The 25,006-nt window shown below is 42.5% G+C and overlaps 1 non-coding gene across 1 annotated transcript; it reads left to right on the top strand.

Annotated features, from left to right (window-relative positions):
- Window positions 1–7,986: 7,986 nt before the first annotated feature.
- Window positions 7,987–8,062, top strand: TRNAS-AGA (transfer RNA serine (anticodon AGA)). The gene has a single exon. It is a non-coding gene; the product is annotated as a tRNA-Ser (tRNA).
- Window positions 8,063–25,006: the final 16,944 nt, after the last annotated feature.

The raw sequence follows: 25,006 nt of genomic DNA on the forward strand, positions 1-25,006 counted from the left end.
TCAAATGATCTGCATTACAAGGGTCAAAAAAACTAGTTAGGGATTTAATTATCCAGGATTAAGAATGCAGAGCCATGGGCCACATCCACAGTGAAGTAAATTAGCTCTGGGCACTTCAGACGTGAGCTAAAATAAAGAAGTGGCTCTGAGACGTTTAATTAAGTGGCCCAAACACAAGTCCTTTTTTTAGAACGTCGTATGGAAACCATGTCACTGAAAGCCAGATCTGTCCACCATCAATTTTCACATCATTTTTGAAGTCCCATAAGGAAATACAGACGTCAGTCCAGAGGCCACGGGGGGTGGGGCAGGAGTCTTTGAGCCTCACTGTCCAGGGAGCAGAGCGGAGATGAGAGCCGGTAGGGCAGGTGCTCCCCCTCGTGCCTGTGGCGCCTGGGACATGAAAGAGGACAAAGCAGAAGCTCATCTGTCCAGCAAGTCCCTGACATCTTCTAGAAGACGTCAGTGCGGTCCCTTAAGAAAAACAAGAATTAGTTTATGGGAAGAGACATGCCACCATGCAATGGTGCTGACTCTCTCGAGCCAGCATGAGACCCCTGTGGTCCATGCTACTGTTTTACCGGCAGCCACAACGCTCCTCGCTGGAACTGACCGGCCAGAACAAGACTTTCCAAACAGAGAGAAGGACGCTTATAAAAGATGGGGGCGGGGACATGGGGACAGGACAGGGTCCACAGAGGAGAAGCTGGTGAGGAAACGCTAAAACCAACGGAAACCGGAGGGTACTGATGCTGGAAGCTAAATGTCTTCTTGTTTCTAAGCTGAAATCTCACATTGTTTAAAAGTAAATAAGTAAACAAAATAAAAATGTACAACCCCATGATTAGACATTATTGCAACTTACCCGACTGAGCACACCAACAAATCTCAGAACCACCTGTCACCATGCAGAGTCATCACAATATTCTTCACCGTATCCCCTAGGGCAGGTGCTTAGTAAGGACATTTCTAGTACTAAATGCTTACAAGTCTGGCTTCAACTTCAAGCAGTGAATACACTAACACTTCATTTAAAAATTTTTCTCTTTTCAATCCCAATGAGAAAGTAGATATGGTCAACTGAATTGGGAAGAAATGCTTTTATTCTCAACATGATGTGACTTTCGGTACAATGCTGCCTGGCACTGGCGGGAAGACCATCAGGATGGGTGGGCAGGACCTCTCGGGCAGGAGGTGAGGCTCCTGCTCAAAGGCGGAATTGCCTCCTCCTCAAGAAGCCCTCCGTCCTGCTCTCACTTCCTGTCTGCTGATTAAATCAGGACCACTCAGAGTATCTGGGACAAGCTCCCTATTTCAAGTCAACTGATCATGAACTTTAGTCACATCTATAAGACATCTTCAGAGCAAAACCTAGATTAGCATTGGAGAGTAACGGGGGCTGGGAGTTCTCACTCAGCCAAATAGACACAGAATCATAGGCTTCCCGACAGAGTAGCAAATAGCTAAGTGACAAGCAAGCCCACTGACAGAATACAGCAGAGACTAAATGTGACAGAAATAACTAGTTAAATATCTCCTGATTTATAATATTGGAGAGAACAGATATGGCCCTCTGGGTTTCAAACAGTAAATGCACTTATCACAATTCTAATATCACAGATTAATTTGGGATATCGCTTCTATAAATTCTTTTTTTTAAATAAATATATTTTTATTTTAATGGGGTGACATCAATAAGTCAGGGTACATATATTCAAAGAAAACATGTCCAGGTTATCTAGTCATTCAGTTCTGTTGCATACACATCACCCAAAGAGAGATTGTCTTCCATTACCTTCCAAATAGTTTTCTTTGTGCCCCTCCCCCTTCCCCTCCCTCCCTCTCTCCCTCCTTCCCTCCCCCCACCCCCCGTAACCACCACACTCTTGTCCATGTCCCTTAGTCTCGTTTTTATGTCCGACCAATGTATGGAATCCTGCAGTTCTTGTTTTTTTCTGATTTACTTATTTCACTCCATATAATGTTATCAAGATCCCATCATTTTGTTGTAAGTGATCCAATGTCATCATTTCTTTTCTTTTCTTTTTTTTTTCTGTATTTTTCTGAAGCTGGAAATGGGGAGCAGTCAGACAGACTCCCGCATGCGCCTGACCGGGATCCACCCGGCACACCCACCAGGGGGCGATGCTCTGCCCATCCCGGGCATCACTCTGTCGCAACCAGAGCCACTCTAGCGCCTGGAGCAGAGGCCAAGGAGCCATCCCCAGCACTGGGCCATCTTTTGCTCCAATGGAGCCTCAGCTGTGGGAAGAGAAGAGAGAAAGAAAGGAAGGAGGGGGAGGGGTGAAGAAGCAGATGGGCGCTTCTCCTCTGTGCCTTGGCCGGGAATCGAACCCAGGACCCCTGCACACCAGGCCGATGCTCTACCACTGAGCCAACTGGCCAGGGCCAAGATGTCATCATTTCTTAAGGGTGAATAGTATACCATGGTGTATATGTGCCACATCGTCTTTATCCAGTCTTCTATTTTCTTTTTTTTACAGTGCTTAAAGCCGTTAAGCAAACTCTTGGCCAATACAGCAAGAATCCATAAAAGAGTAGTGTCCTTAACATGTTCACCAAGTCCAAGGTGGCCCCAACACCATGCCAAATCCCTGAAAAATGCAACCCAACCCCAGTTAAGGCTGTTAGGAGCTGTCCCAAGGGGCAGGAGTCCAGGAAAAGTCCACATCCAGGAAAAGTCCTCATGGCACTGGAATTGTCACAATTCTATACTTTGCAGCTCATGTCCAAGTCCCAATGACCGCTCCTTCTAGCTGGTAATGATTCAGGTAGACTGGAAAAGCCATCTGAAGCATGTGTGGATATGGAGCTTCTGTTCTCCTCTGCCTGGAGAGATGAGACCAGGTTGCTTTTCCCTGGAGCTCTGCGACTGTGGTGTGGTAAAGAGAACCTTGGAATACACTAAGCTGGGTGGCAAAGGTAGATTCATAATAGAAGTTGGCAAAAGGGGGAACGAGAGTGATAAATTAGGAGTAGGTCCCAGCCTGAAATATGAGTGGGGCATTGAGGTAGGAGGAAAAAAGGAAACACTATATATTAAACAAAGCAGCAGAAAATAGGACTATCAGCACCCACAACAGAGATCTTTGAGGGAAGAATAAAAAACCTGAATATTTAGGCAAGATATAGTTAAGTGGCCCTTGTGCAAATGAGATCAGTTTACCTGCTTCTTGGAAGAAATACCCTAGGGTCGTCCACAGTGTCGTAGATGGGGCTGACGGCCCTGGGCACCTTCAGCCTTCAGTGGCAAACCACAGCATTCCGGGCAAGGTTAGGTCATAGGTGGCTGGAGCAGGGCTGGAAGAGACTGAACCCTCCCTTAGAGGAGCGAGGGGGAAACCTACCTTTCAGTATCCCTGTTTCCTCACAGCAGAGGCATGTAAGTCTGTCAGGCTTTAAAAGCTCAATGACCTTTCTTTCCACTATTGAAGCAGGACCCAGATGGCATCCTATGCGACCCCTTTGGGGCATTGGAGCCTTTAAGGGCATATCCTAAAAGCTGGTAGTTCCCCTGATCTCTATTGGGCTTTTTCTGCCTCTAGGTATCTTAGAAGCCATGCTCAGAAAATCTCGCTGAGGGGTTTGAGGATCCCCATCTGCCTATATTAATCTTTTCCATATATCTGGAGCTATTTGGAAAAAGACAAAACAGCGTTATAAGCTGGATCAAATAAAGAAGGTAGTAGTTTGCAGGCGAAAAAGATTTGGCGTCTCCTGTTCATCAGCATTCAAAAGAAATTTAATTATTTTTAAGTAAAAAGCATGATATGGTAGACCCATAGGAGTTCCAGGATATAACTACCCCATTTTAAAATTTCTTTTAAATTGACCTTGCCTGACCTGTGGTGGCGCAGTGGATAACGCATCGACCTGGAAATGCTGAGGTCGCCGGTTCAAAACCCTGGGCTTGCCTGGTCAAGGCACATATGGGAGTTGATGCTTCCAGCTCCTCCCGCCTTCTCTCTCTCTCTCTCTCCCTCTCTCTCTCCTCTTTAAAAATGAATAAAGAAAAAAAGAAAAAAAAATAATAAATTGACCTTAAAATATTTGCTGGGTACACTTTAATAATACCTTAACTTTAAAGACTGTAAGGATGACAAAATACAGTAAATGCTTTTGCTCCATATGCAGGAGCATTTTCAGTTTAGCCAGTTTAGGAAATCCAATAATAGAACAATGCATACAGACAATGAGCTATAACATGCTTAGCAGCCTCTCCTGTTCTGACAGAGGTTACTATAAATTCAGAATATGTATCCACTGTAACGTGGACATAGGACTGTTTGCCAAATGAAGGTATATGAGTAACATCCATTTGCCAAAGTTGTCCTGGTAGGGGTCCTTGAGGGTTAACTCCAAATGAAGGGGCAGATTGTAGTATAGGACCCCTTGGACAGGATTTCCCAATCTGCTGTGCTGCTTCCCGAGAAAGTTGAAACTGTTTACACTGGGTTGCAGCGTTCTGGTGATGAACAGTATGAGACTGAATTGCTCAGTCTGTCATGGTTGCTCCAAATAATTTTCTTTTGGGTAGCTTGATCAACAAGGGCATTCCTAGGCCCTGGCAGGTTGCCCAGTGGTAGAGCATCAGCCTGTTGTGCAGGATTCCCAGGTTCGATTCCCAGCCAGAGCACACAGAAGAAGTGCCCATCTGCCTCTCCACCCCTCCCCCTCTCTCTCCTCTCTGTCTCTCTCTTCCCCTCCCGCAGCCAAGGCTCCACTGGAGCAAAACCACCCCGGGTACTAAGGATGGCCCCGTGGACTCTGCCTCAGGAGTTAGAATGACTCTGGTTGGAACAGAGCAACACCCCAGATGGGCATAGCATTCCCCCCTGGTAGGCATGCCGGGTGGATCCCTGTCGGGTGCATGCGGGAGTCTGTCTGACTGCCTCCCCATTTCCAACTTCAGAAAAATACAAAAAAGAAGAAAAAGGAAAACAAAAAAGAAAAAGAAAGAAAAGAAAAAGAAAAAGAAAAAGAAAGGCATTCCCTTGTGCTAAAGCACCAGGGAGCATGGAGTGAGCTCGAGTATGTCCTATGAAACATGGAGCTCTATGTTGACATACAGGTCTTTGAAGAAGCAGGAACTGCTGAAATAGTTCATCAGCATTTGTCCCTAAGACTGCAGTCTTTATAGTGGAAGCACCATAAGTAAATATTTGCTGCCTGTATATAGATTACAGGGGGAATATGAAAAATGCTGAAAAGCCTTGATAATGGCATATAATTCTAGACTTTGAGCTGATTTTAAGTTGACAGTTTCAGTATAAAGTTGTCCATTGATTTGCAAGAGCGATTTGCCATTTAGTGGAAGTTTCCCAGAGCCATTGTTGTTGATCCTTTGAAAAAAGGAACAACAATTATTTTGAGGCTCACAACCTATAAATTGTAAGAGACGCCTATGCCCCTTGATAATCCAGGAGGCCACAAGATCAAAATATGGAAGTGTATTCCATGGGCTATTAGATGGTTCAATATGCCCAAGCTGTAGCTGCTCTTGTACCAATTTAGCAGCTGCCCTAAGTTTCTCCTGAAAAAGGGGCCATTGGTCTACCCATATAGGATTATCTGATTTCCAAATAATTGGGTCGGCACAATGCATTATAGAGGTAGCAGGAGCTACCAAGACCCCTATGCTAAAATTTGATATCCTAATCCACACCTTCTAGTATTGAGTATCACTTCTATGGGGGTGAGAATTCCTTGCTGTTCTTTCCCTAGTCCCTTGGTGGGCAAAAATCCCCAATCAAGCATCTGAGTACCGTCTAAACCATTAGGACTGACAAGCAACGCTCCCATATTTTTCAAAACATCTCTACCTCACAAATTAATTGGCCATTCAGGGAGCACATAAGGCTTAAAAAATCCAGAATGATCTTCTTAATCTTCCCAATGTAGAAAACTAGAACTTTGTTGAGGGGATTTACTCTGCCCTATACCTTGTAATTCTGTGGCTGCTGCATGCGTGGACCAGGAAGGAGGCCACTGTAGCTTAGCAATAACAGATACATCAGCTCCAGTATCTAGAAGTCCTTTAAATTTATACCATGTATTGTTGGTTCCATTTCAGGGCATTCCTGACCTATTTTTTTTTTCAATCCAATTGGCAAAATCAGAGGAGCCAAATCACCAATTTGCTTGGGGCCCCTTTTGCAGGATGTGGCCTGAGAAGCAGAATTAGCCGTGAGACACATTCTTTTTTTTTATTAATTTTGATGGGGTGACATTGATAAAATTGTCTTCTGTCACCTTCTATCTGGTTTTCTTTGAGCCCCTCCCCTCCCCCAACCCCCTCCCTCTCATCCCCCCACCCTGTAACCCCAACACTGTTGTCCATGTCTCTGAGTCCCATCTATGCATGGAATCATACAGTTCTTAGTTTTTTCTGATTTACTTATTTCGCTCAGTATAATGTTATCAAGGTCCATCCATGTTGTTGTAAAAGATCCGATGTCATCATTTCTTATGGCTGAGTAGTATTCCATAGTATATACATACCGAAGCTTTTTAACCCACTCAACCTCTGACGGACACTTGGGCTGTTTCCAGATCTTCGCTATTGTGAACAATGCTGCCATTAACATGGGGGTGCATTTCTTCTTTTAAAACAGTGCTGTGGTGTTCTTGGGGTATATTCCTAACAGTGGTATAGCTGGGTCAAAAGGCAGTTTGATTTTTAATGTTTTGAGCAATCTCCATACTGTTTTCCACAGTGGCTGCACCAGTCTGCATTCCCACCAACAGTACAGGAGGGTTCCCTTTTCTCCACATCCTCGCCAGCACTTATTCTGTGTTGTTTTATTGATGAGCGCCATTCGGACTGGTGTGAGGTGATATCTCATTGTGGTTTTAATTTGCATTTCTCTAATCATTAGTGATGTTGAGCATTTTTTCATATGCCTATTGGCCATCAGTGTGTCCTCTTTGGAGAAGTGTCTATTCATTTCTTTTGCCCATTTTTGGATTGGATTGTTTGTCTTCCTGGTATTAAGTTTTACAAGTTCTTTATAAATTTTGGTTATTAACCGATTTTCAGACGCATTATCAAATATATTCTCCCATTGTGTAGTTTGTCTTTTTATTCTGTTCTTATTGTCTTTAGCTGTGCAGAAGCTTTTTAGTTTGATAAAGTCCCATTTGTTTATCCTGTCTTTTATTTCACTTGCCTGTGGAGACAAATCAGCAAATATATTGCTGAGAGAGATGTCAGAGAGCTTACTGCCTATGTTTTCTTCTAAGATGCTTATGGTTTCACGGCTTAGATTTAAGTCTTTTATCCATTTTGAGTTTATTTTTGTGAGTGGTGTAAGTTGGTGGTCTAGTTTCATTTTTTTGCAGGTGGCTGTCCAATTTTCCCAACACCATTTGTTGAAGAGACTTCTTTACTCCAACGTATGCTCTTATCTCCTTTGTCAAATATAAGTTATTGATAAAAGTGTGGGTTTATTTCTGGGTTCTCAGTTCTCTTCCATTGGTCTATATGCCTGTTCTTATGCCAGTACCATGCTGTTTTGAGTACAATGGCCTTATAATATAACTTGATATCCGGAAGTGTGATACCTCCCGCTTTATTTTTCCTTTTCAAGATTGCTAAGGCTATTTGTGTTCTCTTTTAGTTCCATAGAAATTTTTGGAATATGTGTTCTATATCTTTGAAGTAAGTCATTGGTATTTTAATTGGTATTGCATTGAATTTATAAACTGCTTTGGGTAATATAGACATTTAATGATGTTTATTCTTCCTAACCATGAGCACGGTATATGCCTCCACTAATTCGTATCTTCCCTGGTTTCTTTTATCAATGTTCTATAATTTTCTGAGTACAAGTCTTTAATCTCCCTGGTTAAATTTATTCCTAGGTACTTTTTTTTTTTTTTTTTTTTGGTTGCAATGGTAAAGGGGATTGATTCCTTGATTTCTCTTCCTGACAGTTCATTGTTAGTGTATAAAAATGCCTCTGGGCCCTGGCTGGTTGGCTCAGCGGTAGAGCATCAGCCTAGAGTGCGGAGGATCCGGGTTCGATTCCCGGCCAGGGCACACAGGAGAAGCGCCATTTGCTTCTCCACCCCTCCGCCGCACTTTCCTCTCTGTCTCTCTCTTCCCCTCCCGCAGCGAGGGCTCCATTGGAGCAAAGATGGCCCGGACGCTGGGGATGGCTCTGTGGCCTCTGCTTCAGGCGCTAGAGTGGCTTTGGTCGCAACATGGCGACACCCAGGATGGGCAGAGCATTGCCCCCTGGTGGCAGAGCGTCGCCCCTGGTGGGTGTGCCGGGTGGATCCGGGTCGGGCACATGCGGGAGTCTGTCTGACTGTCTCTCCCTGTTTCCAGCTTCAAAAAAAAAAAAAAAATACCTCTGATTTCTGAGTATTGATTTTATATCCTGCCACCTTGCCAAATTCATTTATCAGGTCTAGTAGTTTTTTGACTGAGACTTTAGGGTTTTCTATATACAATATCATATCATCTGCAAATAATGATAGTTTTACTTCTTCTTTTCCAATTTGGATGCCTTTTATTTCTTTTTCTTGTCTGATTGCTGTGACAAGGACTTCCAGAACTATGTTGAATAGAGTGGTGAAAGGGGGGCACCCCTGCCTTGTTCCTGATCTTAAGGGGATTGCTTTTAATTTTTGCCCATTGAGTATGATGTTGGCTGTGGGTTTTTCATAGATGGCCTTTATCATGTTGAGGTATGTTCCCTGTATTCCCACTTTGCTGAGAGTTTTGATCATGAATGGGTGCTGGATTTTATCAAATGCCTTTTCTGCATCTATTGAAATTATCATGTGGTTTTTCTTCTACCTTTTGTTTATGTGATGAATCACATTGATTGATATGCAAATATTATACTAGCCTTGCCTCCCAAGAATAAATCCCACTTGATCATAGTGTATGATTTTTTTTCATATATTGCTGGACCTGGTTTGCTAATATTTTGTTGAGGATTTTTGCATCTAAATTCATCAGGGATATTGGCCTATAATTTTCTTTTTTTGTGTTGTCTTTACCTGATTTTGGAATCAGAATTATGCTCACCTCATGAAAGGAGCTTGGAAGTCTTCCTTCCTCTTGAATTTTTTGAAATAGCTTGAGAAGAATAGGAGTTAGTTCTTCTTTGAATATCTGGTAGAATTCACTTGTGAAGCCATCAGGCCCAGGGCTTTTCTTTTTTGGGAGTTTTTTGATAGCTGTTTCAATCTCATTTGTTGTAATTGGTCTGTTTAGGTTTGCTGATTGTTCCAGATTGATTTTTGGAAGATTATATGTTTCGAGGAATTTGTTCATTTCATCTAGGTTTTCTAGTTTTTTGGGGTACAGTTCTTCATAGTATTTTCTTACAATATTTTGTATTTCTGTTGTGTCAGTTGTTATTTCTCCACTCTCGTTTCTAATTTTATTTATTTGAGTCTTCTCTCTTTTTTTCTTGGTGAGTCTCGTTAAAGGTTCATCGATTTTGTTTACCTTTTCAAAGAACCAGCTCCTGGTTTCATTGATCCTCTGTATTGTTTCTTTAGCCTCTATGTAATTTATTTCTGCTCTGATCATTATTATTTTCTTCCTTCTACTAGCTCTGGGCCTTACTGCTGTTCTTTTTCTAGTTCTTGTAGATGTAGGGTCAAGTTGTTTATTTGAGCTTTCTCTAGCTTCTTGAGGTATGCCTATAATGCTATAAACTTCCCTCTCAGGACTGCTTTTGCTGTGTCCCATAAATTTTGAGTTGATGTATGCTCATTATCGTTTGTTTCTAGGAATTTTTTAATTTCTTCTTTGATCTCATTGTTTACCCATTCATTATTTAAACATGCTATTTAGTTTCCAAGTGTTTGAATATTTTTCAGTTTTTGTGTTGTGGTTGATTTCTAGTTTCATGCCATTTTGATCAGAGAAAGTGCTTGATATGCTTTCAATCTTCTTAAATTTGTTGAGACCGCTTTTGTGCACTAACATGTGATCTATTCTAGAGAATGTATTGTACCATGAGCACTTGAAAAGAATGTATATTCTGCTGTTTTAAGGTGAAAGGTTCTGAAGATATTTATTAAATCAAGTTGATCTAATATGTCCTTTAAGTCTGCTGTTTCTTTGTTAATTTTCTTTCTTGAGGATCTGTCTAATGATGTTAATGGGGTATTGAAATCCCCTACTATTATAGTATTGCTGTTGATCTCACCCTTTAAGTCCATCAAAGTCTGCTTTATATATTTAGGTGCTCCTATATTAGGTGCATAGGTATTTATAATGGTTATATCTTCCTTTTGGATTGTTCCCTTTATCATTATGTAGTGACCTTCTTTATCTCTAACTATAGTCTTTGTTTTAAAGTCAATTTTGTCTGATGGAAGTATTGCTACCCCAGCTTTTTTTTCATTTCCATTTGCGTGAAATATTTTTTTCCATCCTTTTATCTTCAGTCTGTGTGCACCTTTTGATTTAAGGTGTGTCTCTTGTAGACAGCATATGTATGGGTCCTGTTTTTTTATTCATGCAGCTACCCTATGTCTTTTGATCGGATCATTTAATCCATTAACATTTAAGGTTATTATTGATATGTAATTGTTTATTGCCATTTTATTCTTTAAAACTGTATTCCTCTTTTGCTATATTCTTTTTCTTCTTTGATCTGTTTACAACAGGTCTCTTAGCATTTCTGGCAGCCTTGGGTTGGTTGCAGTGAAGTCCTTGAGAGTTTTTTTTGTCTGTAAAGCTTTTTATTTCTCCTTCAATTTTAAATGATAGCCTTGCTGGATAAAGTAGTCTTGGTTGTAGGCTCTTGTTCTGCATTACTTTGAACATTTCTTGCCATTCCCTTCTGGCCTCAAGTGTTTCTTTTGAGAAGTCAGAAGTCATCCTTATGGGGCTCCTTCGTAGGTGATAGTCTTTTTTTCTCTAGCAGCTTTTAATATTTTCTCTTTATCATTTAGCTTTGGTATTTTAATTATGATGTGTCTTGGTGTTGATTTCTTTGAGTTTCTCCTTAATGAAGTTCTCTGTGCTTCCTGAACATGTGAGATGTTTTCCTGCCTTAATTGAGAGAAGTTTTCAGCTATGATATGTTTGAACAAAGTCTCTCTCCCTTGTTCTTTCTCTTCTTCTTCAGGAACCCCTATAATGCGGATGTTATTTCTCTTCATGTTGTCACAGAGCTCTCTTAGAGTTTCCTCAGACTTTTTGAGTCTCTTTTCTCTTTTCTGCTCTGCTTCTGTGCCTTTATTTATCATGTCCTCTAACTCGCTGATTTGATTCTCTGCTTCATCCATCCTGCTTTTAATTCCTTCCATTGTATTATTTCAGATATTGTATTTGTCATTTCTGACTGATTCTTTTTTATTATTTCAATGTTCTTTTTTATACTTGCTATCTCTTTATTTGGGTTTATGTAATGACCATCTATTGTTGTTCTAATATCTTTGAGCATCCTAACAATCGTTATTTTAAACTCTGCCTCTGGTAATTTGGTTATATCTGATTCATTTAGTTCCTTTTCTGGGGATTTCTCTTGGTTCATTTGTGTTGCATTTCTCTGCCTCCACATTTTCTCTTCACAGGAGTGGCTGTGATCATGTGCTTGGATGCACAAGCCTTGGTGGCCTTGGCCTTTGCCCCTCCCCTATGTGTGGCATTATGCTAGGCTCTGAGGGCCGTGGGGAGCACCTTTGCTCAGCTGTGGGTCTCCGCCTGTTTCCAGGCTTTTGCCCCGCCCTTGTAGGAGGAGCCTGTTTGTGGAACGGCTGCTAGGCTTGGCACTACTGGCTGGGCAGGACTGTGTGCCCACGCTCAGCTCAGTAGCGGATCTCCGCCTGTTCTGGGCTTTTCGCTCCACCCCTGTGGGAGGAGCTGGCTCCCAAGTCAGACCACAAGCCTGGATTGCAGGAGTGGGGCAAGGCTGTGCTCCTGCGCCCTTGCTCAGGGGCCAGTCTCCACCCTTTCTGGGGTTCCCACCCTTTTCCCGCAGTTGGATTACAGGCTGCCGGCAGTTGAGCTTGACCGCTTTTGCACGTCCCCTCCTCCCCAGCCGGGCAAAACTGAGCTCACACCTGAGCCTAGTGGTGGCCAGCTGGCTTCCTTCCCTGCCAACAGAACCGTGCTTCCATCTCCCACTGCTGCCTGCCCTCCAGCGAGCCCTCAGCTGTGTGGGGTGCAGGCGCTGTAGCTCAGACCCTAACACTCACTACTGTAGACCTGAAAGCTCCCTCCTTCTAAGTGACTCTGCTCTGAGCACCGCGGGGGAGCTTGTTTGGCTGCTCTCCTGTTTCCCTTTGCTGGTATTGCTGTTTCTGGCAGAAATTTTCACTTCAGATTTGGGGAGTGACTCGTCCCAGGAGTTAGGGTGGCTACCTCCCAAAATGTTTCTCCCTGTGCCTCCTAGATTACACTCTCTTCCTGTTACTTTGGTACTCTCCTCTCTCCCCATCCCCCGGAGCCCCGGGTGAGTGGTTGTGAGAGAGATGTTCTGCGCGGTCCCTTTAAGAAGAATCCTGGGTCTGAGAAATCAGACTCTTTCTCTCAAACAGTATCCTGACTTGTTTCCAGCTAAATACTGTCCTTACGCCTCTTCTGGGTTCTGGGGCTGTAGGTTGGGTCTTTGTTCTCAGGCTCAGGACCCTCCCCTTTCTGCTAAACTCACTTCCCACCACCCAAGTCTCTCCCGGCTTCTGTTTGTTCCGGGGAGCTGGGCAGCCCTCTACACATTTCCGCTTTTCCTACCAGTCTCGGTGTGGCTTCTTCAGTGTTCCTTGGTTGAAAAGTCCTCTTAGTTTAGTCCAAAGTTGGTTTTTCCAGATGATAGTTCTTAAAATTAGTTTGTAATCCACTTTGGTTCTGGGAGGTGGATGTTGGTATGTCCGCCTACTCCAGTGCCATCTTGTCGTCTCTCTTCTATAATCCATGGTCTCCAAAAAGGGCAATTTTTTTTAATGAATGGTATAAACTATCTCTACCCCCACCCTCGGATCATAACGTATAGTTTATTCAAAGGCAATACCATTAGCTGTTCAACTCTAAAGGGATTTAGTCTTGGACCCAAGATCATAAAAGAACATTGGAATATCCAAAGACTTAAAAAAAAGAAACACACAACAATAAGAAATCTCTTCTGGGGAGTGAAAATAATAAAGGTTTCCACTTCTAACGAGATGCTAGTGGAAGCCACTCTTTCAGGTTCTTCTGGGGTCTTTACAGATGTCATATTTTCTCATTATTAGCTCCTCAGCAGAATGGCAACCAAATAGCGTGTTCTTTTCCATGTCACTGAGGAAAGGACATTCTGAGCCAGACATTCAATTCAGAGTGCTGAGACGCAGGGAAGAAGGCGACAGTCCTCACAGTGATGTGTCATCATTTCCCTGCAACAGATGGGCTGTGAACCAATGTGTTTTCATATAAAAGTGTGACCTTGAGAAACAGCCCATGTTTAGATGAAGACCTGAGTGCTGACCACATTGTCTAGCCCCTGAAAGTGAGCGAAGAGGCCAGGATACGTGATCACAGCTGGGATGGTGCAGTGATCACCATCCCACATTGGCTTGGCCGCCTAAGTATGGGCATGTTGTGTCTGTGCTGTCCCACAGACCTGCCGGGTCCCCGGGAGTGACACCCAGGGTCAGCAGAGAGAGGCTCTCTGCTGACTGTAAGGGGCGGTCAGGGTGCAGAAGTAGCACGAAGCAGCCCCGAACGTACGAATGCTCCCTCTTTCCTTTAGAGCTGTTGCTCTTCAAGGACAGAGACAGAAACCCCAACTGCCCAATTCGTTCCGCATGAAAAGTGTGCTGTCTTTGGCAGAGAAGTCGTTGGGTTGTCAGAGGTACAGCTGACGAGCTAGGCGGGGACGGAAGGCAGACCAACCCACGTCCCTGTCCCCGCCCAGCCACTGCTGCTCAGCCTCTCTCTCTCTGTGTGTGACGCTCGCGCTGGCTGGCTTCCACCCACCCTATTTTCTTCTCAAACTAGAGGGCGCTTTAAAAATCAGTGAGAATATGACCAAAGACCACACCCCTCTGACTGCAACGCCTGCCATTGCTCAGTCATTGTTCTCCCACGACCACCAGCGCCGACCTGCCCACCATGGGCCCCACAGCGTCTGAGCGAGCTCCCTGTCCGCTGCACCTTGCCTCCAGCCACACGGACCTCTTCCCGTTTCTCAAATTCAGCCACCCTTTCCTACCCCAGGGTAGCTCTCTGAGCATAGCCTCTATGTACTGAACTTCACTCAGCTCTTAGGCCACATGTCCCTTCCTGGGGGAAGTCCTCACTCCCCTCTTACACCTTCATGACGCTTTGCTCAGTTCACAACTGCCTCTTCATTGGGTGGTGCAAATGCACACCTCACCCACTGCGATGACAGCTCAGGTGTGCAGTGGGCACGGTCCTCCTGACGCGGTTTCCACTCTGCACACGGACCACGTCCACAGCACAAGTGTTGAATGGATGAATGTTGATCATGCTTAGGAAGTGGTCAGCAGCTCTTAGAAACCCAGGGGCTTCATCTAGCATATATATATATTTATTTTTACTGACTGATTTTAGAGAGAGAAAGGATGGGAAAGAGAGAGACAGGAGAGATAAACCCTGATTTGTTGTTCTACTTATATATACGTTGGTTGGTTATTGAATGTGCTCCAATAGGGGATCAAACCCACAACCTTGGTGTGTTGGGATGATGGTCTAACCAACTGAGCTGCCTGGACAGGGCATCTTGTATAATTTCTTAACAGAATGTGGTATGTTCTACCTATGGCACATGGAAATCTCTATAAAAACATGAAATAACATATTAAATCTGTATACTAATTAACAAGTGTACATATTCTAATGTACTGACAAAGATAAATAGCATAGATAGTAGAAACATTTTAGTTGTAATGGTATTTCTTAAATATTTTTGGAAAATCCTAAAGAAAATCACAAGTTAAAGAGAAACTTTGTTGGGTTGTAAGGAAAGGAAAATGAGGTCCAGGATATACTATACTGTGCTTCTATGAACTCTCCAAGTCTCAAATGTAAGAGAAGTTAAAAACAAATTGTCTAAAATAACTACAACTTAAAGTCAGGGCAAGGAGTTGAGGCCTCAACCAGGAGGAATGCAAAAAAAAAAAATTCACGAAATTCAAAAGAATGTTTTGCTTGTGAACAGCTCTGGTCACCCCCTTTCCCAGCACTGAGTCGCATGGGTGGGCACTGCTGTCTGACTCAAGGGGCTTCGCCCTGCCTGCCACACAGTTGTTTCAGTTTCAATTGGGGAAAACTAGCAATTTCTTGCGGTACTTTCAGACTAACAGCAGTCGTCAAGTGATACAATAAACTCTGTTAACATTCAATGGCAGCACGAAATAAACATGAAAAGAATCACAGCCACCACTTGCCCTCTCCTCCCCTCACCAAGGCCCGATGCGCTCATGGCTCAGTCATGTTTTCTCTCTGCGGCTCTAAGAAATGACGAGTTAACACGACCGGGAGAAGGCTACCATGACTGGGCCGCTTCTCAGCACCCACCTCGGCTCTTTGTTGGCAGAAGGCAAAGATCAAGCATCACTCATGCAATTAAGACACACACACCGCCACCATCACAGTGGCTGGTGTGTTGATGGTGTTTTCCTCTTGATTCTGTCGTCTGAGACCAGGGCTTTATGTTACCTAGAAATTGGCCCCCAAGTGGGACATTTCAGAAGTGGAAATTGACAATGCGTGTGTCCACTCCTTCCCATGGCTGTCATCTCAGGATTGGCACCTGTTTCTTATCTCATCAATTGCTTTCCCTCTGGACCTTGTTATTGTCTCTAGGCATCTGGGGAGGACAAGCCTTTTACGTCCAAAATCAAAATAAGTCCTCTTTCCTGAGGCTTACTTTTGTTGTGTTGGGCTGTGCGGTCTCGCGCTTGATGTGACCACAGAGAGAGACCTGATTCGTTGGTCATGATGTCCATGAGCCTCTACAGGGGTTGGTTAAAGATGAGGAGGATGTATTACATAACCAGAAAATTCTAAAGTAGAAAATGAGTCCGTTTTTTTTGGGGGGGGGAGGGTTTTGTTTGTTTGTTTTTTTGCTTCAAAGGTGATGGCTGTCCCCATGCAGGTGGAACAAGATGCTGGAGGGCGCTACCAATAACATGTCAGTGTTCAGATAAACCTGCCCTGCCTGTCTCCGGCATATCTCTGATTTTATAATCCCTGCGCTAACAGAAGGCCCTGGCTAAAGGCTGTGGGCTGCCTCAGATGTGTCATTTTAGAGGGGTGACCTTTACCCATCAGTTGCCTAGACATCGATCGACCCGGGAAAGGATGAGAGCAAAAAGGCAAATTATTCCGGTATCACCCTCCTGGTTGACCCAGACTTGTGTGCTCAGTTACGTTTGTAGAGTCAATGAATCAACTCACCTATCAGCTTGAACAGAAACTTTGGTTAAGTAAACCTACCTGGTGAAGAATATTGGTTTTTGTTTGTGGAAGAAAATATTACACTGTAGAGGTTATGTGGTAGAAAAAACAAAATCAATAGTCAGTGACTCTAAAAATACATTATTCAATGTCAAGGTCTTTTTAAACAACAATAATAAAAATGTATATATGCATACACACACATAAAATGTGGACTGTATAAAAGGTTATTTTGGGTTTTTTTTTCCTTTTTGGGGGAGAATGTATTGTCTAATTAATTTTCGATATGTTTCAAAATACAGTAAATTTAGGTCCTGTACAAAGGGCAGAGGAGCCTACTTAAAAGGGCTGCCTACGGCAAAATATGGGCCAATTTGAGCAAAAATTAGAGCAATAAATTAGATCCCATAGAATAAAATGAGAAAACATTAGCACACACTACTATAAAAAATTTAATAAACAATGGGAGGGAAAGAATCTCTTTCTTGTAGGATAGTTCCAACCAGCAAATGTATAAGGAATAATAAAAATAGGAAAAAAAATCACCATTTGACAACAGCCACAGATATAATTGTTTCCGACAAGAATCATCAGTGAATGCTACAATGAGTATGCTAACATACGATGAGAAATAGGGCATTTACCTGGCCCCAAGGAACATCTCCGTAAGGTACTCAGTGATTACAAAGAGACATGATGGACTCATAGCAGAGAAACCTAGCAGACAACACTTCAACCTAGTCAACCAAGTTAACATCCCCATTGTGTGAACAAGGAATCAGTGCCCTATGTCTCCCAGTATGATGCACAGAGAAAAATACATTAGCATTCTGTGCTATTCTTGCCAAAAATGTATGACATTAATTTAACACTAAGGAATTATCAAACAAACCAAAGGCAGGGGCATATTCTACCATATAGCTGGACAGTAGAAACTCTTCTTGGAAACCCTCAAGGGCTTAAAAGACAAAGACCGAGGCACTTTCACAGATTCAAGGACACCACAGGGACATGAAAACTAAACATAATATATGATACTAGTCTTGATCCTGGACCATATAAGTCCTACAGTTTAGTTAGTAAAATTTTATCAAGTTATGGTTTTACAAGATATTAATATTTGAAACATCTAGATGAAATTGACATGGCAATTCTCTAGTGTTTTTATAATTTTGTGTAAAGTGTGAAATAATTCTCAAATCAAAAGCTGATATATACATATATTTTAAAAGGTAGAACTCAGCTATAAGAAAATAATCTACTTAAAAATCAGGCAGAAGACACTTCATCACAGAAGATATATAGTGTATGAATAAATAATCATTTGTCAACAGAAAGTTTTTCGAGTTAAAATGAGATACAACTACAGAGCTACTTGGATAAAATTTTAAAAAAGAAACTGACAATAACAACCAGTGATAAAGACGTGGAGGAACAGGTATTTTCATACATTGTGGATGTAAATGTAAATTGGTATCATCACTTGAAAACAGTTTGACAGTTTCTCACAAAACTAAACATAGTTATTTACCTAATGGATCTGAAAACTCCACTTAAGAATCCTGCATGAAAACATTTATAGCAGCCTTCTTCAGAATTACCAAAACCTATAATCAACCAAGATGGCCCTCAATGGGTAAATGGATAAACAAACTGTGGTGCATCCATGCAGAGGCTATCCAGAATTTATTTTAAATAAGCTATCAAGCCATTAAAAACCTACTAACTGCATGATTGCAATTGTATAACATTCTGGACAAGGCAAAACTATAAGGGTCATGGTGAAAGGTCAGTGGTGGCCAGACGTTGAGGAAGGAGCTAAAATAGAACATTTGGCAATTGATGGCTTAGTTCCCACTTCAGAAGGGCATCTTGCCAAGGCAGTACCTTTTTCTTCTAAACTAAAGTGTCTAATGAACTCCCCAAAGCTACATAAGAACAATGAGAAAAAACGGTCAATTAAAATTCATGAATAAATTCATGCATAAAATTGTAGCTAGCAATATGGCACAGGAGAGATCACGTGCTGGGTGATTGAACTCCACTGAAAGAAAAGATGGAAGGGACCCAGGTAGGGAGTTGATAAGGATCACACAATGTTCTGCCCTGTTCTCTTCTCCTCTCTGAATCTAGACGCCACGGGATGGCTCACCAGATGGAGGTTGGGGCTGGCATGTTCAGAAATGTCAGAGCGGGCTTTTCTTAGGAGGCTGGCTGTAAGCATGAGGACGACATCAATTTCCACAAAAGGGGTGCGGCACCAAATATTGATGGTGACGATGTAGACAAAGTTCTAATTCACCTTGTCACCTGATTTGAGATTGTGCTCATCATCTGTCATAATATCCAGACACCTAATCAGTAGGTAGCAAAATTTTGTATCAGAGTACACATTGGTAATAGAAAACATATGGTAATAAAAACCTATCATGGCCAAAGAACTAAGCAAAACCCACCTCAAATATAACAATGATCGAATTAAAAAGAAAAAACCGAAGAGCTGTGGTTTTCTTCACTTTGAGTAAAAATTCAAAATAATTTCTGTAGCAAGTATCTAAAATTAAAATAGAGTCTAAATGTTATCTACTGAAAATGTCCTAGGGGGTGGGGGGAGGGGAGGGGCACAAAGAAAACCAGATAGAGGGTGACGGAGGACAATCTGACTTTGGGTGATGGGTATGCAACATAATTAAATGTCAAAATAACCTGGAGATGTTTTCTCTGAACATATGTACCCTGATTTATTAATGTCACCCCATTAAAATTAATTAAAAAAAAGAAATGTCTCACATTTCAGAGATGAGAAAACGAGAATCTTTGAATTACAGTATGAAAAGTAAATAATGCAAAATATATAAGAGCTTAATAGTGAAATAAGGGTCTTAGCAAGGTATAAGGTGATGGTCCAGTATCCTTAATTACAGCAACATCAGACCCAGTAGAGGTTGTATATAGGATGTGGCCTTGGTGTTATGTTATGCTATCTAAGGCTTAGCAGAGAGTAAAAAGCTTGTATTATCAGATCAACATTAGATGACAAAATCTGAACAGACACAAGGATAAAGTGACCATTTATTCCTTACCAGGTCCACAAAAACCCCATGACATTTTAAGTGCTCTGTTACCTAAACGATGTTGTGAGGATGTAATTAAACTTTCCATTGAAAGACATGGTGGAAAATTCTCCAACTTAGCTTTCAATAAAATTAGTTTTATCCATTTAAATCTAATTATTAGATAACACATCACATTATCCTTCAAAATAAACAGCAGTAACAATTTGATCAATTCTTGTTATCAAAGGAAAAGGATATAACCTCCACCAAATAAATTGTATGTACCAATGATGGGACGTAGAAAATGTAGATAAAAACATGATTCTAATCAAGTATGTATGATATTAAATTACTCAAGAAAAAGGCAATAAAATAAGGGTGGGGTCACAGTCACCTTCATTTGCATTAAGAAAGTGACGATCAACATAGAAGGTAGACAAAGAAAAACGTGAAATTTTTTCCAAATGCAAAAGGCATCGTGGGGGCTTATATTTAATTCTTCTGAAGTTGAAGAGGATAGAGATTTACATTTCACTTCTATGAAAAGTCTGACCCAGAGGCTCACTCACATAAAAGATGCCGCTTGCCAAGCGCGTGTTTCTGGTTCCGTGATGTGCTAAAGAGGGATACAAATCAAAGTGAGACCTGAAAACCTCAAAGTGAAAACAAATCCGCCTTCGGAAAAACAGAGAAATGATATCATTCAGGGTTCTATTTTGCATACCGTTTCCAGTCTAAATGAAGGGCAAAGACAGAAGGCTCCCTGAGAAACAGCAAATGGGGAAATTGAAGCTGAGACATAACATGATTTTTAATATCTTTAACCAAAAGCATCCCTTCTAATTTTCTCATGCGCTTTGATCTTCAAAGTGTGCAAAAGAACCAACATGCTACAATGTAACCAGTAGAGGTGAGGTCAGACAACTGGGAGGCTTCCTCCTTCACCCGCACTAGAGGTCATTTAAATAAACGCCATCTGAATGATTCTTTGCAGAAAGTTAATTTTTACTTTAAAAAGAAAAGGACTATAGAAAGAGAATTACCACATTCTAAATTAGGAATGAAAGGAAAGGCAGGAGGATTCCTGTGACCCATGCATCACCCCAAGTCTTCTTGAGTAGCTACACGTGTACACACTGCTTCTCCAGCCTTAAGTGAAGAAGGAGTAGTTACCTGGTCTGGTAGGCTGTGGACCTTGGCTACTCAGGTCCAGCAAGCCAGATCACAACCATTCCTCCAGAAATAAGGCAAGCCAGGCAGCCGTAAACTCCTCCTTAGAAAGGACACCTTCCTTCACAGTGGACTGTCTTCAGGTACATCTGTGCGTCCCTGAAAGGGTCACTGTTTCTGAGAAGCCCTTAGTAAAATTCCCTTTTACAGGGCTAAGCCTTCGTACTAGTCATCGTGTGCTTAATGGTTTCATCTTTCCTCTTCAATTGGGGGTGGGTGGGTGGGTGGTGGAGAGATGAAATGGCATGCTGGAACTGGTAGTTATTATTCTCTGAAAGTCAAGACTTTTGCACTCGTTTTTAAAAAAGAAAAAGAATGCCTTATTGCACTAAATGAGAATGCCATGCTAGGAACGTTGCAGTTAGAAATCTCTTTTCAAAGCAGTCACCAACTTATGGTTAACATTACCTCTCAAGTGCACCCATTCGTTCATTACTCATGCCCGGCCCCTCTTAGCGCGAGGGATAACGCAGTGAACAACACAGACGAGATCCATTGGCCTTGTAAACGACAGCCCAGAGGAGGGAGGCAGTGCTCAGGGGGCTGCCTGTGAGGCAGTGGCTGTCCCAGTGGAATTCACACCAGACAATCACTATGCCTAGAAAACAGAATGAGAGAGAGAGAGAGAGAGAGCACAGTGTGTGAGTGTCCTGTCCCTGGTCCTCAGGTTGTTAAGGGGGAAGGGAACAGTGGACAGCACCCTCCTCCCTCCAAGGCGGTCAAGTCAATGCTCAGGGGTGGACCAGGGACCTGCCAACCGCCACACTGAGAGCGGGTCTGTTTTCTTGAGCCTTCACTCTGTGTCCCCACCACGGGGACCTCAGTGGGACAAAGAGAAAAGACAGCTGCCCAAGGTGCTCAGCTGTCAGAGCGACAAAAAAACCAAGCGGACAACCCTGGACCGAATCCTGAAGGGAGAGATTTTTCTGGAAGAGGAAGGTGCGTGCGCACACACAGACCAGCAGGGGGAGCTCACCAGCAACACCGTGCCATGCGCCACAGGACAGGGATGCCTCTGTCCTGAAACTGAAGGTTGTGTGGAGAGCCACGTGACTCTGTCTCCCACAAAACTCCAAGAACATAATTGAGACAGACTCTAACAAAAGCTCAGAAAGGGAACTTGAACATCTAAGAGAGGAAACAGTGCGGAACTGTGCTGGGTTACATCAAAAAGGATGCTATTGTGTCTGGGAGTTAATACAATACTAAAATAAGGATTCCCAAAATAAAAAAAAATTTAAAAAAAGACATATTGCAATACATTCTTATAAGAGTTTGAAATTAAATGAGCTAAAATACCAGAGCAAGACTCAGATCTGGAGCCAGAGGGAACAGGAGGAAGTTCAAGTGTTTCAAAGTACTCACAGGATGAGGGAAAAGAGTTGGGGAAATTGTCTTATTGTAACCATCTCTCCTTCCCATGCGGAGGGGAAAGAGTGAAAACGGTTGTCACAAACGAGCTATTTCCTGCCTACAGTTAAGAAATACCCATACGATTATGAACACTGGAGAAGGGAAGGGAACCGGTAAGGAGAGAGACCACACGTCATCGTCCGGGCAGGAACGCTCTGAGAGCAAAGGGCTCTATCAATGATGACTTGGGGTGGTGGGCACCACACAGACTGTGGAGGACTCCCTATAAAATACAGGTAGTCAACCAAAAAGGAATAAAAATGGGCAGAAAAATCAATTTAAGAGTCAATATAATTAAACCAGCTTTTATAAAAATAAAATAAAGGCTGGAGGCACTCAAAATAAAATAAGCATTGTATAAGTTTTTTAACGATGTTAGAAAGTAGAATCAAGCACTTGCCAGATGCTTATTTTGACCCAGACACTGTTCCAAGTACAAGACTTACATTAATTAATCTTCATAACACCCTCTGACCCATATTTGACAGAGGAGTGAACTGAGGCGACGAGAAATTGAGTAGTTGCCCAAAGTCACGTGATGGCAGCATCCAGACTGGCACTCGGACAGGCTTCAGGGGGCATGAGCTCACCCCTCCATCACACCAACACGCAGGGCAGGATCGCTTTACAGATGCATGAGTGACTGACTCAATATCCAGTCTTGTAGGAATCTGTCAAGAGAACTGATTCTGAAACTGTAACTATTTATAAGCTATAACTGAGAATGTTGGGATAAAATTCTAACGGAGCAGGCAAGTATTACATGTACAGGTAGCCTCCATCGCTCATGTGAACCTTTTCTTACAGTTTCACTGTTTCCTCTCCTACTATTGATACAGGAGGCATGCCTCATAACCTTTCTAGTTAGACTTCAATAATGTCACCATCCTCTGTATGTTGTAGTCACATCCACTGGCTAAGGCCAGTCTAGTGCTCAGTGCTCCGTCAGGCTAGACACGGTCACGGTGACGGTCCCGGCCCCACTGCCCCCGTATCGCCACTCCCTGGTTTATCCTTAGAGACTTCCTCAGAAATATTCGCTTTGTAATACTCTTGTGTTTAGTCTAAAATATCCTTTAGTCTCTCCTGTGCTTTATTTATCATTATTTCCTTTTATTTTTCTTGAAGTCCTCTTCTTTTCCAATGTTGCCTGGTCGTTTTGGGGGAACCCTTCCTTTCTTGCTTGTATTCTCTTCCATCCTTTATTTCTTCATCCATTTACATGGGCGCTGAACCTTCTCCCTTCAACATCTGGAGTTCCTTGTAAGTCTTCATCTGTTTATTGCGCCTGCTGACTCTCGTTTGCATAAGTTGGTTATTTTGTTTGGGGTGATTTCCAACTGTTAACTCATGTTTGATCGAATTAATCCTTAGAAAGTTGGAGAACAAAGGTGGGTTGCTTTCCTCCAGAACAACAACAACAAAAATTGTGTGTGCTCCTCTGAGATTTCTGTCTATCTGATGACCTGGGACTGTCTTGATTAGCATTTTGTAAATGATCTTGAGTGAATATTGGGATCCTAGAGAAGTCGTCCCAGCTTCATTGTGGGTCTGAAGTTCAAGGTTTTAATCCCAGTGGTGAGGTTGGTAAATGCCTCCAAGAGACCGTTCGCTCTAGCATTTACTCAACCACGGCCCTCTCTCTTCCAGTTCTCTTCTGTTGTTAGTTTTCCTGGAGACATTTTCTTTCCTTCCTTACGGGCCTGGCTGTGCTGTGAAGAGTATTTGGGGTAGTGTTTCTGGTCTCATAGTATTGCAGCGGGAGTTCCCTCAGAACATTGACTCAAAAATACCGCCGGGAGCAGAAGACTTATCGCCTCTTACAAGCTTAGAGGGTGTCTGGGCGGCCTAATGTCCACCGTTTGATGCGGCCCCAGTTTCTCTCACTGATTCCAGGAACACTGCAGCGATTTTTAACTTTGTGTCATCATCATCGTTCAGAGAGTGATAAGAGTGAGCAAACCCCTTTCTAGAAAAACACACGAGTGCGATGACTGATATTTTGTATGTAATTTCACACAAGTGGCAGACACAGGAAGCCTATCCATGAACTCTCTCTGAATCCAAGTTAAGAAACTCTAGATGGGTAATAAATTTATTAAATTGTCATAAGTGACATTTATGAGCAGATGTTGGGTCCATGCCAGATGAATAAACATGTGATCCCAGGTTCCTTCCACACCTCACTCACGTAGGATGCAAAGTAGAGTTCAACAATGTTGGTTTTGCATTAAATACTAGGGTTACATAGGCTTTTCTCTTTATAGTAATGAATTTTGGAAAAAGAATTTTATCCCCCATGTAGTTAAGCCATTAATAGTTAAAGTCATTTATATGCTAAGCCTGATTTTAGATCTGAGATTCAAAGCTATAACCTTGACCCTTAAGGGACAGCTTTCAGGAGTCAGTCTGGGAGGAAAAAAATCCTAGATCATTTTGCTTAATTTGCTAATGGGACAGCCTTCTCTTTGGCCACAATCTCAGTGCTACCATCAGGAGCCTGGCAAACATCTCCTCTCGGAGACCTTTCCTAATGGAGACAGCGGGGAAACAGGCTGACACGTGACAAGACAGGCAGGAGGAATGACTGAGACAACTCCCAGTCATGAGTGGCCGCACTTAAGCATCAGAAAAGTTAAACCAGGAGAGGAAGCAGAGTGTTTGACCAAGTGATGTCACAGAGCATCCAGAAGGGACTCTCTGAGGGAGTCCCAGCACCATTATCGGCTCCGTTATCCAAGTGGTGTCACCAGGTCTCACCTTCAGAACGGTACGCCACAGGTGTGTCGCAAAGAACCCGTAGTTGCTAATAAAGTGGAAGAGTGAGTGAGTGATCTATTGTTTATGTAAATTACAGTCAAGACTACATCTGAAATAACCTTCCTCCTGATTCACTTGCAAACCAATATGC

This window comes from Saccopteryx bilineata, chromosome 11 (assembly GCF_036850765.1).
Source record: "Saccopteryx bilineata isolate mSacBil1 chromosome 11, mSacBil1_pri_phased_curated, whole genome shotgun sequence".
NCBI lineage: Eukaryota > Metazoa > Chordata > Mammalia > Chiroptera > Emballonuridae > Saccopteryx > Saccopteryx bilineata.